This window comes from Anomaloglossus baeobatrachus, unplaced genomic scaffold (genome assembly GCF_048569485.1).
Source record: "Anomaloglossus baeobatrachus isolate aAnoBae1 unplaced genomic scaffold, aAnoBae1.hap1 Scaffold_601, whole genome shotgun sequence".
Lineage (NCBI taxonomy): Eukaryota > Metazoa > Chordata > Amphibia > Anura > Aromobatidae > Anomaloglossus > Anomaloglossus baeobatrachus.
Genome location: NW_027444966.1, coordinates 16,369 through 28,989, shown reverse-complemented (window position 1 = coordinate 28,989; position 12,621 = coordinate 16,369). Strand labels below are relative to the sequence as shown.

General features: G+C 51.9%; 3 non-coding genes and 2 pseudogenes across 3 annotated transcripts; all 5 read right to left on the bottom strand.

Moving 5' to 3' along the window:
* Window positions 1–605: 605 nt before the first annotated feature.
* On the bottom strand, window positions 606–763 carry LOC142285600 (U2 spliceosomal RNA; annotated as a pseudogene).
* A 1,424-nt stretch (window positions 764–2,187) lies between these two features.
* On the bottom strand, window positions 2,188–2,378 carry LOC142285608 (U2 spliceosomal RNA). Its single transcript, XR_012746970.1, has one exon. It is a non-coding gene; the product is annotated as a U2 spliceosomal RNA (small nuclear RNA).
* A 1,387-nt stretch (window positions 2,379–3,765) lies between these two features.
* Window positions 3,766–3,956, bottom strand: LOC142285607 (U2 spliceosomal RNA). Its single transcript, XR_012746969.1, has one exon. It is a non-coding gene; the product is annotated as a U2 spliceosomal RNA (small nuclear RNA).
* A 1,387-nt stretch (window positions 3,957–5,343) lies between these two features.
* On the bottom strand, window positions 5,344–5,548 carry LOC142285581 (U2 spliceosomal RNA; annotated as a pseudogene).
* A 6,363-nt stretch (window positions 5,549–11,911) lies between these two features.
* Window positions 11,912–12,096, bottom strand: LOC142285598 (U2 spliceosomal RNA). The gene has a single exon (XR_012746968.1). It is a non-coding gene; the product is annotated as a U2 spliceosomal RNA (small nuclear RNA).
* Between the last annotated feature and the right edge of the window lie 525 nt (window positions 12,097–12,621).

The window sequence follows — 12,621 nt, the reverse complement described above, 5'->3', positions numbered from 1 at the left end:
AGCCTTGTCGTTGCTCCCAGCGTCCATCCAGGCATCTTACCCAAGTGGAGTAGAGAGCTACTAGTTGTTGGTTTCGCAGCCGAAACTGCCCGGACCGTCAACCGGTGTTGGTTTCTCAGCCCAAGGCTAACCGGACCTCCAACCGGGTGTTGGTTTCTCAGCCGAAGCTGACCCGGACCTCCAACCGGGTGTTGGTTTCTCAGCCGAAGCTGACCCGGACCTCCAACCGGGTGTTGGTTTCTCAGCCGAAGCTGACCCGGACCTCCAACCGGGTGTTGGTTTCTCAGCCAAAGCTGACCCGGACCTCCAACCGGGTGTTGGTTTCTCAGCCCAAAGCTGAACGGACCTCCGACCATGATTATAAAAATTTCCCTTCCTAGCCAGAAGGCCGGGATAGAGCAATATGCTCAGAAAGTATGAAAGGGCAAGGTACGGTGTGCTACAGAGCCCAAGGCTCGCCGGGGTCCCAAGCCAGCAAGCTCAGACTCACTCCAGGGTCATCAATCCTGGGGCACATTGCACCATAGCCCCCACACTTACTCAGTCTAATAGCCTCGATCCTGGTAGGGCCATGATTTCCTCTAGATGGATATACTATCCTCCCAAAGTACTAACAAGCGCAACCTTCCAGTGTGCATTGCATCATTGTACTAAGGTGGCCGGAGCCTGAAACCACCTTTTCGAACGATACTACACTTGATCTTAGCCAAAAGGCCGAGAAGCGATACTACACTTGATCTTAGCCAAAAGGCCGAGAAGCGATACTACACTTGATCTTAGCCAAAAGGCCGAGAAGCGATAACCAGAATTGGTTTGGGCCTCGAGTGGCACCCTGGCCTATGCCGGACACATCTTAGGGAGAGAGAGCGAGAGGGAGACAAACCCACGCCTACACAAGACATTTTGTCACCCAAGCCAACCCTTGAAAAGGCTGCTTTGCAGAGCCAAAACAAGAAGAATGGTGCGTTTTGCAGCCGCCGCCCACTGCAATGAATCTGAATAACTCCTCCTTTAGGGCGCAAGCAACTCCCCTCCCCCTTGCAGTCTTTCCAATTCACGATACAAAAAGACGGACAGGACAGGTTGCCTGACTTTCCGTCACTGCCACCCTTTGCCATCCTTACCCGTAGAAAGCCCTTTCATCATCCCCAAACCCTAATCTTTTCCCTTTCCTTCCCAGCCCCCAAACCCTGCCCTCTGTACCTTTCTCACCACCCGCTTCCCTTCTCCTGTCATCCCCCTACCACCCGGGAAAAAAAGAGATTGCCCCCTCCTTCCACTAGCCCACCCTCCCACCCAAAGAACAACTTCTTCTGCGCAGCTTGTTTTCTAGGCAGCAGCGCTATTGTGATGTCATCGGGGGGCATTGTGACAAGCCGCCAGTGTTCCGTCTCTTCATGTTGTGCACAGTTCAAACGGAAAATACATCAACAGGCAGACTACAGAAAAGCTTACTATCAAAGGTTAGAGGGGGGCTTTCTCAGAGGGCTTTTTACAGTTTTTCTATTCCCAATTAGCCGTTTAAGTGTACTTATTGAAAGTAGTAATTCTTTCATAGGCCGCCCTTTCTTAGTATTTGACGTTCCTTATATTGCGGTATGAGGCTTCGCAGTAGGTTGCAAACATTCATCACCCATGACTGTCCCCAATTGAGCTCAGAAGCTCAATGTCTATCATGACCTCTCTTTTAGAATGTCCAAGAGCAAGCAAACTATTCCTCCAGGAGAGGGCGCCAACAGACTACTAAAGAGATCATCATTACTCAAAGAAAACCCCAAAAACCAATGCATGATAGGAATAAACAGGTAACTTTCTTTGGAGTGGAAGCGGAGAGATCGCACCAGATGCCAATTCTAGATGTTATCACACCTGTGGTCACTGCAGCAGCAGGTGAATCCACTTTGTCCAAAAGGGATCTATTCCATTCAATTGCAAATGATCTAGATAAGACAGAGAACTGCAGCACGGGGACATAGCCGAGTTGGTCAGGTTGAGTGGTGATGAGTTTGCTATTTGGATGAATAAAGAAAGTCAAAAGTGTGAAAGATAAAAAACAAAAGGAGGAAGTGTGAAAAGTGAATGGGCCAAATTGAGGTGCATATGAAGACGTATGCTTTCTTCCAATTCATTAAATCGGGCTAATATGAATCAGGTGAATTGAGTTCTGCTTTTGGAAACTGGGTTAAGAAGGGGTGCACCGTTCCTGGAGGTACTGCAATACCAGGTCAATGCGTGGAGTGGACAGAGCAAGCTCTTTTTCCATCTCCCTGTTCTAAAAATCCATTTAATATATGGTCCCCAGATAGGGGACGTATCAGATATTAAACTGATAAGAACAGATACTACACTTGATCTTAGCCAAAAGGCCGAGAAGCGATAACCAGAATTGGTTTGGGCCTCGAGTGGCACCCTGGCCTATGCCGGACACATCTTAGGGAGAGAGAGCGAGAGGGAGACAAACCCACGCCTACACAAGACATTTTGTCACCCAAGCCAACCCTTGAAAAGGCTGCTTTGCAGAGCCAAAACAAGAAGAATGGTGCGTTTTGCAGCCGCCGCCCACTGCAATGAATCTGAATAACTCCTCCTTTAGGGCGCAAGCAACTCCCCTCCCCCTTGCAGTCTTTCCAATTCACGATACAAAAAGACGGACAGGACAGGTTGCCTGACTTTCCGTCACTGCCACCCTTTGCCATCCTTACCCGTAGAAAGCCCTTTCATCATCCCCAAACCCTAATCTTTTCCCTTTCCTTCCCAGCCCCCAAACCCTGCCCTCTGTACCTTTCTCACCACCCGCTTCCCTTCTCCTGTCATCCCCCTACCACCCGGGAAAAAAAGAGATTGCCCCCTCCTTCCACTAGCCCACCCTCCCACCCAAAGAACAACTTCTTCTGCGCAGCTTGTTTTCTAGGCAGCAGCGCTATTGTGATGTCATCGGGGGGCATTGTGACAAGCCGCCAGTGTTCCGTCTCTTCATGTTGTGCACAGTTCAAACGGAAAATACATCAACAGGCAGACTACAGAAAAGCTTACTATCAAAGGTTAGAGGGGGGCTTTCTCAGAGGGCTTTTTACAGTTTTTCTATTCCCAATTAGCCGTTTAAGTGTACTTATTGAAAGTAGTAATTCTTTCATAGGCCGCCCTTTCTTAGTATTTGACGTTCCTTATATTGCGGTATGAGGCTTCGCAGTAGGTTGCAAACATTCATCACCCATGACTGTCCCCAATTGAGCTCAGAAGCTCAATGTCTATCATGACCTCTCTTTTAGAATGTCCAAGAGCAAGCAAACTATTCCTCCAGGAGAGGGCGCCAACAGACTACTAAAGAGATCATCATTACTCAAAGAAAACCCCAAAAACCAATGCATGATAGGAATAAACAGGTAACTTTCTTTGGAGTGGAAGCGGAGAGATCGCACCAGATGCCAATTCTAGATGTTATCACACCTGTGGTCACTGCAGCAGCAGGTGAATCCACTTTGTCCAAAAGGGATCTATTCCATTCAATTGCAAATGATCTAGATAAGACAGAGAACTGCAGCACGGGGACATAGCCGAGTTGGTCAGGTTGAGTGGTGATGAGTTTGCTATTTGGATGAATAAAGAAAGTCAAAAGTGTGAAAGATAAAAAACAAAAGGAGGAAGTGTGAAAAGTGAATGGGCCAAATTGAGGTGCATATGAAGACGTATGCTTTCTTCCAATTCATTAAATCGGGCTAATATGAATCAGGTGAATTGAGTTCTGCTTTTGGAAACTGGGTTAAGAAGGGGTGCACCGTTCCTGGAGGTACTGCAATACCAGGTCAATGCGTGGAGTGGACAGAGCAAGCTCTTTTTCCATCTCCCTGTTCTAAAAATCCATTTAATATATGGTCCCCAGATAGGGGACGTATCAGATATTAAACTGATAAGAACAGATACTACACTTGATCTTAGCCAAAAGGCCGAGAAGCGATAACCAGAATTGGTTTGGGCCTCGAGTGGCACCCTGGCCTATGCCGGACACATCTTAGGGAGAGAGAGCGAGAGGGAGACAAACCCACGCCTACACAAGACATTTTGTCACCCAAGCCAACCCTTGAAAAGGCTGCTTTGCAGAGCCAAAACAAGAAGAATGGTGCGTTTTGCAGCCGCCGCCCACTGCAATGAATCTGAATAACTCCTCCTTTAGGGCGCAAGCAACTCCCCTCCCCCTTGCAGTCTTTCCAATTCACGATACAAAAAGACGGACAGGACAGGTTGCCTGACTTTCCGTCACTGCCACCCTTTGCCATCCTTACCCGTAGAAAGCCCTTTCATCATCCCCAAACCCTAATCTTTTCCCTTTCCTTCCCAGCCCCCAAACCCTGCCCTCTGTACCTTTCTCACCACCCGCTTCCCTTCTCCTGTCATCCCCCTACCACCCGGGAAAAAAAGAGATTGCCCCCTCCTTCCACTAGCCCACCCTCCCACCCAAAGAACAACTTCTTCTGCGCAGCTTGTTTTCTAGGCAGCAGCGCTATTGTGATGTCATCGGGGGGCATTGTGACAAGCCGCCAGTGTTCCGTCTCTTCATGTTGTGCACAGTTCAAACGGAAAATACATCAACAGGCAGACTACAGAAAAGCTTACTATCAAAGGTTAGAGGGGGGCTTTCTCAGAGGGCTTTTTACAGTTTTTCTATTCCCAATTAGCCGTTTAAGTGTACTTATTGAAAGTAGTAATTCTTTCATAGGCCGCCCTTTCTTAGTATTTGACGTTCCTTATATTGCGGTATGAGGCTTCGCAGTAGGTTGCAAACATTCATCACCCATGACTGTCCCCAATTGAGCTCAGAAGCTCAATGTCTATCATGACCTCTCTTTTAGAATGTCCAAGAGCAAGCAAACTATTCCTCCAGGAGAGGGCGCCAACAGACTACTAAAGAGATCATCATTACTCAAAGAAAACCCCAAAAACCAATGCATGATAGGAATAAACAGGTAACTTTCTTTGGAGTGGAAGCGGAGAGATCGCACCAGATGCCAATTCTAGATGTTATCACACCTGTGGTCACTGCAGCAGCAGGTGAATCCACTTTGTCCAAAAGGGATCTATTCCATTCAATTGCAAATGATCTAGATAAGACAGAGAACTGCAGCACGGGGACATAGCCGAGTTGGTCAGGTTGAGTGGTGATGAGTTTGCTATTTGGATGAATAAAGAAAGTCAAAAGTGTGAAAGATAAAAAACAAAAGGAGGAAGTGTGAAAAGTGAATGGGCCAAATTGAGGTGCATATGAAGACGTATGCTTTCTTCCAATTCATTAAATCGGGCTAATATGAATCAGGTGAATTGAGTTCTGCTTTTGGAAACTGGGTTAAGAAGGGGTGCACCGTTCCTGGAGGTACTGCAATACCAGGTCAATGCGTGGAGTGGACAGAGCAAGCTCTTTTTCCATCTCCCTGTTCTAAAAATCCATTTAATATATGGTCCCCAGATAGGGGACGTATCAGATATTAAACTGATAAGAACAGATTTTTTGATTTAACAGCATCTTTATTATCATGCACTACTCACAAAAAGGTAACAAACCGTGTACAGTGCCGCAGCCCCGTACACACAGAACTATACAATCCTTCTTACATAGCCATAGAGTACGACGCACTAAACTATACATCACACTCCTATGCTTATCCATAACACTCAAGCTGAAAGAAAAAGTTAGACAATAAATAACGACGAACCGGCGATTGGGGGATGGGGGTAGGGGAAAAGGGGGATAGGGTGGGGAAATCACAGGCCCGAAGCTTTATTGAAAGACGCACATAACGGGAAAAGGAGGGAGGGGGCATGGAAGAGGTCTAAACCTCCTCCTCGGCGCTGTCGTCCGGACTGTCCATGATGGAATAGTCTCTGAGCAGGCTGTGGATCAGCCTGCGGCAATCCTGGATAGACATCCTCTCCCTCTTCAAGATGAGCCGGTTCCTGGCGACCCAAATAGCGTCCTTAAAGCAGTTCATAAGGCGCCAAGCCTCCTGGATGGCTCCAACGGTGTGAGTCCCAGGGAAGAGTCCATAAAGTACGGAATGGTACGATAGGCTCTCTCTGGGGACGGAGTTCCTCAGGTCATCCTCCAGGGCAACCAACAGGCGCTGTGCGAAACGGCAGTCCCAAAAGGCGTGCAGCGATGTTTCCTCCACGAAGGGGCACCTTGGGCAGTACCGGGTTTTGCACAGGTTCCGGGCGTGCATGAATGACCGGACGGGCAGTCCGCCCTGTATCGCCATCCATGACAAGTCCTTGTGCCCGTTGGTCAATCCAGCCGATGACACGTTTGTCCAAACAGTCTCCAGTGTGTCGTGATGAAGTCCTGGAATGTTCTCCATTTCGTCCTTGGCTCTGATGAGTTTGTGGATAGTCTTTGGCTTCCACAAATCAGGCTTGAGTCCCTCCAGTTGGTGTTCCCTCACAAACCGAACCACGTCTCCGTAGAACCATGGCGCCGTCCAGTTGTAGGGGAAGGAGCTGTCCCACTTGTCCCAGCCTAACCGTCTCCAAAGGGGGAGCAGGAAGAAGCGAGACATGGACCCACCCGCGGAACCTCTCTTGACTCGCAGAGTTCGGCGAACGCAGTCACATACGAAGGAGGATCGCAGGAGGGTGGGGATATCGGGTACGCCCTTCCCACCCTTGCGAGGATCCTTGTACATGATGCTCCGCTTTACTCTGTCCATCTTGGATCCCCAGACAAAACGAAACACCGTCCTGGTAATGGCCCTGCACACGGTGGCAAGGGGGGGCCAGGCCTGGGCCGTGTACTGCAGCACGGGCAGTACCTCGTTACGCAGGACCAGTGCTTTGCCCTCACAGGTGAGGCGTCTGAGGCTCCACAGACCGATCCGTTGGGTGATCTTGGTCAAGCGTTCCTCCCAGGACTTGAGGGCTGCTCCTTCCTTCCCGAACCAGACTCCAAGAACCTTGATGAAATCCGGCTGGATGCTGAAAGGGAAGGGGGCGGAAGAGGCCGGCTGCCAGTCCCCGAAGAGCATGGCTTCCGACTTCCCGCAGTTGACTTTGGCTCCCGAAGCCCGTCCGAAGGTCTCACAGGTCTGGACGAGGGTGTCGACTGAGCGCCGGTCCGCGCAGAAGACAGTCACGTCGTCCATGTAGAGCGAGCACTTGACCTCGAAGCGTTCTGGTCCTGGTGCGGTGATCCCTCTGATCTCTCCATTCCGCCGGATAGCCTCTGCAAAGAGTTCTATAACACAAACAAAAAGAAGAGGTGACAGAGGACAGCCTTGTCTGACCCCTGAGAGGACCGGGAAGGGGTCAGTCTTCCAGCCGTTCACCAACACCGAGCTGTGAATATCAAAATACATTAGTTGGACATACAAGCAAAACATGTTACCCAAACCTAACCTGTGCAGAGCTTTGCCCAGGAACTCATGGGAAACACGGTCGAAGGCCTTTTCCTGATCCAACGAGATCAGGGCTGCGTGCACCCGGCGGGCTTTGATGTACTCGACCGTGTCCCGCATGAGAGCCAGGCTGTCTGCGATGCGACGTCCGGGGATGCCGCAGGTCTGATCCGGGTGGATGATCCGTCCGATAACAGTCTTCAATCTCGTTGCCATCGTCTTGGCCAGGATCTTGTAGTCGACGTTCAGAAGGGTGATGGGACGCCAATTCTTCAGGTCGCACCTCTCTCCTTTACGCTTGTACAGGATCGTGACCATTCCTTCCCTCAGAGATGGAGGCATTCTGCCCTCCACCACCATCTCCTCATACAGCCCTAACAGGTCCGGACAGATTAGGTCTCCCAGCGCTACATAGAGCTCTGCTGGGAGGCCGTCACTGCCCGGTGTCCTGCCAGAACTAAAGGATTTGGCGGCCGAGAGCAGCTCGTCCACCGTCAGAGGAACATCCATGGCCGCCGCGTCTGCAGGGTCAAGATGGTTAGTGATACCTGACAGGAACTTATCGGCGGCCTCGGGGTCAGTAGTCTTGCGGGCGTAGAGTTCGCTGTAGAAGTCGCTGACGACCTTCATCACGTTCTCTTTCCCGCGTCGCATGTTTCCACTCTCGTCTCGTAGTTCATTCATGGGCGTGTGACCGGCGTGGAGTTTCCTGAAAAAGAACGAGTTACATTTCTCACCCTTCTCCAGGTTCTCCACTTTGGAACGGAAGACAATTCGCTCAGACTCCTCCTCGAAGTGCCTTTTCAGGCTCCTCTTAGTCTCCTCCAGCTCCTCTCTCACGTCCCAGCCGCATCGAAGAAGGTCCTGCAGGGAACGCAGCTCACGCTGGAGTCTCCTGAAGTCCCTCCTCTTCAGACACGCCTGTTGTTGACTCTTTGCCTGAAAGAAGAAACGGAACTCGAGTTTAACGTATTCCCACCAGTCAGAAACAGACTGGAAGCCCGCCTTGTAGGCCCGCCACGTGGAGTAGGCAGCTCTAAGCTCCTCCAGAATCTCACCCTTTTCCAGCAGAGAGCAGTTCAGCTTCCAGGAGCCCGGGCCAATGGGGAAGCCATGGCCCAGCACACCTTGAAAGTGAATGGCTCTGTGGTCAGAGAAGAAGCAGGGGACCATCGAGTGCCCACTCCGCCCAACCGCCCGAGAGGTAAACACAAAGTCAATCCTGGAACGCAGCGAGCCATCGGATCGGCACCATGAATAGTTCACGGATCCGTGTCCGATGGAGCCAACAACGTCCACAAGAGAGGCTTCGGTCACCATCTCAATGAGCAGTTTGGATGTGACGTCCAACTTGGCAGCCGTTCCAGAACTGCGTCCATCCTCCTCAATCGGGCAGTTGAAATCCCCGGCCATCACTACCGTCCTGGCGGTAGCGAGCTGAGGGCGCAGGGCTTGGAGGAGCTCCAGTCGATCGCTCTTCACAGGAGAAGCATACACATTGATGAACCTGACAGGTTCTCCCGCCCAGGTGCCATCCACGAGCAGTAACCTGCCGCAGACGATTTCCTGAACAGAGTCCAATGTGAAGGCGCTTCCCCTGATCAGCACGGCGACCCCCGCGGACCTACAGTCGCCCCCGCCAGACCAGTAGGATGGGCCATGGGTCCACTCCCTGGCCAGATGGTTGAAGGACCTAGAGGAGGGAAGGGAGCATTCCTGCAGGAAAAATACATCACTAGACTGAGTGTTAAGGAACGCAAAAATTGTCTGACGTCGGAACTTGTCTCTGATGCTCCTAACATTAATGGAAAAGATGTTAATGTTAGCAGTCATTGGAGGAAAGAGAAAGTTAGAGCAGGCGGTGTGCCTTAGTTACCACTCCGGTCGGGCGGTTCTTCCTCTTTGGCACCTGCTGGTAAGGGTATCTCCAGCAGACCCTCTTCTGCTAGCTGATCAAGCAGGGATGGTGCCTCAGTGGCTTCCGACTCCTCCATTTCTTCTTCGGCCACAAGGGACTCCACCATCTGCTCCAACACGTCCGGTTCTGGGAGGAGGCCATCCTCCTCTTCCTGGGGTGGGTTAAGGTCCACAATGAACAGCTTGGAAGGTTCTGCGACAGGACTATCTTCCACCTTCCTTTTCCTTTGGCCTGTACCTGAGGAGACAAGAGCTGGAAAATCCTCCTCGGTGAAAAGTGCAAGAGTGCTGAGGCCCTCTGCTCTCATGGTCTGGGGAGGGAGAGTGGGCTTTGGGGGGGGGGGTGAGGAGACCAACTGAGGAGTAGGGAAATGAGGTGGAGGTAGTGGAATCCTCAGTAGGGTTGGCCGGGGGGGGAGGGGTTTGGACAGGGGTGACAGGGGGGGGGACCAGGGAGGGGGCAACAGTTTTCTTACCCTTCTTTTCCCTGGACTCCGTGGCTGCTGGGGCATCGGCTGGAGCCACGGTCGCCGGGTTCTTGGCCGCCTTGTCCTTGGCCTCTGTGGCCTTGGTCGTAGCTGCCTTGGTCGACGAGGCTGTGACTACCCGATACTGGGTCGCCGCGGCAACCCTTGCCCAGGATTTCTCCCGCTGTGGGCAGTCCTTGTAAAGGTGGTCCGCCTGTCCACATAGGTTGCAAGTCTTCTTCTTTGGGCAGTCCTTGGAGCTGTGTCCTGTCACCCGGCAAACCCTGCAGGCGTCCTCCTTGCAGGTCTTCATCGAATGCCCTTTCCCGCCACATTTCCTGCAGTTGTGTGGCATGTCCGGGTAGTAGATGAGACCAAAGGAGTTTCCCAGAGAGAATGTCGGGGGCAGGTGCTGGAGACCATCCTCGGATGCTGGTTCCCTGTAGAGTCGAACGGTTACTGACCACTTACCCGTCCAGAATCCGTTGCCGTTAAGGATGTGGGATGGCTCCCTCACCACTGTGCAGAGACGTCCCAGGAACGTGGAGATGTCTCTTCCTGGGGTGTGCGGGTTCCGCATGGAGACCGTGATCCTCTTCTCATGCCTCTGTATAGGACAGGATCCTAAAAAAGAATGAAAAGGGGAGTCCGGCATCGCTGCGTTCATCGCCTCCCAGTATCTCCTGCAGGCATTCACCGTGGCAAAGGTTACCAGAAAAATGCCAGTCATGAAGGTCTGGACACTCAGGGTTTCCGCCCTGGAGAAGCCCTGATCCAGAATCATCTTCTTGCAGAACACGTCGCTGGACATGTCCGGCAACCTACCATCCACCGCCTTTAGCTTCAGGGCGACCGTCTGCCGCATCCAAGGCTCCAGGGTTGGAGCCTTTTCAGGCGGCGTCCGGGCTCCCTCCGGCTGGCTGGCGTCGGAGGTAGGGGCCTCTTGGGCCGAAGAAGCCTCTGGATGAGCCTTCCTGGAGGTCCCTGGGTCCTGAGCCTTCTTGGCTGCCTTCTCTGGCTTGCTTGCCATGGCTGGTTCCTGCTTGAGTTCCCGGAGCTGGATCTTGGATTCTTCTCCGGGTGTCTTCTCCCGCTGTGTTCCTCCTCGAAGTTCCTCTGGTCTCCCCAAGTCTTCTCCGAGCCTTCGTCTTCTTGCTTCTTTCTGCCAAGCTCTTCTTCCGTCCGATCTCCCTCTTCCGGTCTCGGCTGGGCTTTGGAGCTCGTCTCCCTGATCGTATCTCGTCAAGTGTAGCTAGCTCAGTTTGTTCTGATAAGAACAGATTTTTGATTTAACAGCATCTTTATTATCATGCACTACTCACAAAAAGGTAACAAACCGTGTACAGTGCCGCAGCCCCGTACACACAGAACTATACAATCCTTCTTACATAGCCATAGAGTACGACGCACTAAACTATACATCACACTCCTATGCTTATCCATAACACTCAAGCTGAAAGAAAAAGTTAGACAATGAATAACGACGAACCGGCGATTGGGGGATGGGGGTAGGGGAAAAGGGGGGATAGGGTGGGGAAATCACAGGCCCGAAGCTTTATTGAAAGACGCACATAACGGGAAAAGGAGGGAGGGGGCATGGAAGAGGTCTAAACCTCCTCCTCGGCGCTGTCGTCCGGACTGTCCATGATGGAATAGTCTCTGAGCAGGCTGTGGATCAGCCTGCGGCAATCCTGGATAGACATCCTCTCCCTCTTCAAGATGAGCCGGTTCCTGGCGACCCAAATAGCGTCCTTAAAGCAGTTCATAAGGCGCCAAGCCTCCTGGATGGCTCCAACGGTGTGAGTCCCAGGGAAGAGTCCATAAAGTACGGAATGGTACGATAGGCTCTCTCTGGGGACGGAGTTCCTCAGGTCATCCTCCAGGGCAACCAACAGGCGCTGTGCGAAACGGCAGTCCCAAAAGGCGTGCAGCGATGTTTCCTCCACGAAGGGGCACCTTGGGCAGTACCGGGTTTTGCACAGGTTCCGGGCGTGCATGAATGACCGGACGGGCAGTCCGCCCTGTATCGCCATCCATGACAAGTCCTTGTGCCCGTTGGTCAATCCAGCCGATGACACGTTTGTCCAAACAGTCTCCAGTGTGTCGTGATGAAGTCCTGGAATGTTCTCCATTTCGTCCTTGGCTCTGATGAGTTTGTGGATAGTCTTTGGCTTCCACAAATCAGGCTTGAGTCCCTCCAGTTGGTGTTCCCTCACAAACCGAACCACGTCTCCGTAGAACCATGGCGCCGTCCAGTTGTAGGGGAAGGAGCTGTCCCACTCTGATAAGAACAGATACTACACTTGATCTTAGCCAAAAGGCCGAGAAGCGATAACCAGAATTGGTTTGGGCCTCGAGTGGCACCCTGGCCTATGCCGGACACATCTTAGGGAGAGAGAGCGAGAGGGAGACAAACCCACGCCTACACAAGACATTTTGTCACCCAAGCCAACCCTTGAAAAGGCTGCTTTGCAGAGCCAAAACAAGAAGAATGGTGCGTTTTGCAGCCGCCGCCCACTGCAATGAATCTGAATAACTCCTCCTTTAGGGCGCAAGCAACTCCCCTCCCCCTTGCAGTCTTTCCAATTCACGATACAAAAAGACGGACAGGACAGGTTGCCTGACTTTCCGTCACTGCCACCCTTTGCCATCCTTACCCGTAGAAAGCCCTTTCATCATCCCCAAACCCTAATCTTTTCCCTTTCCTTCCCAGCCCCCAAACCCTGCCCTCTGTACCTTTCTCACCACCCGCTTCCCTTCTCCTGTCATCCCCCTACCACCCGGGAAAAAAAGAGATTGCCCCCTCCTTCCACTAGCCCACCCTCCCACCCAAAGAACAACTTCTTCTGCGCAGCTTG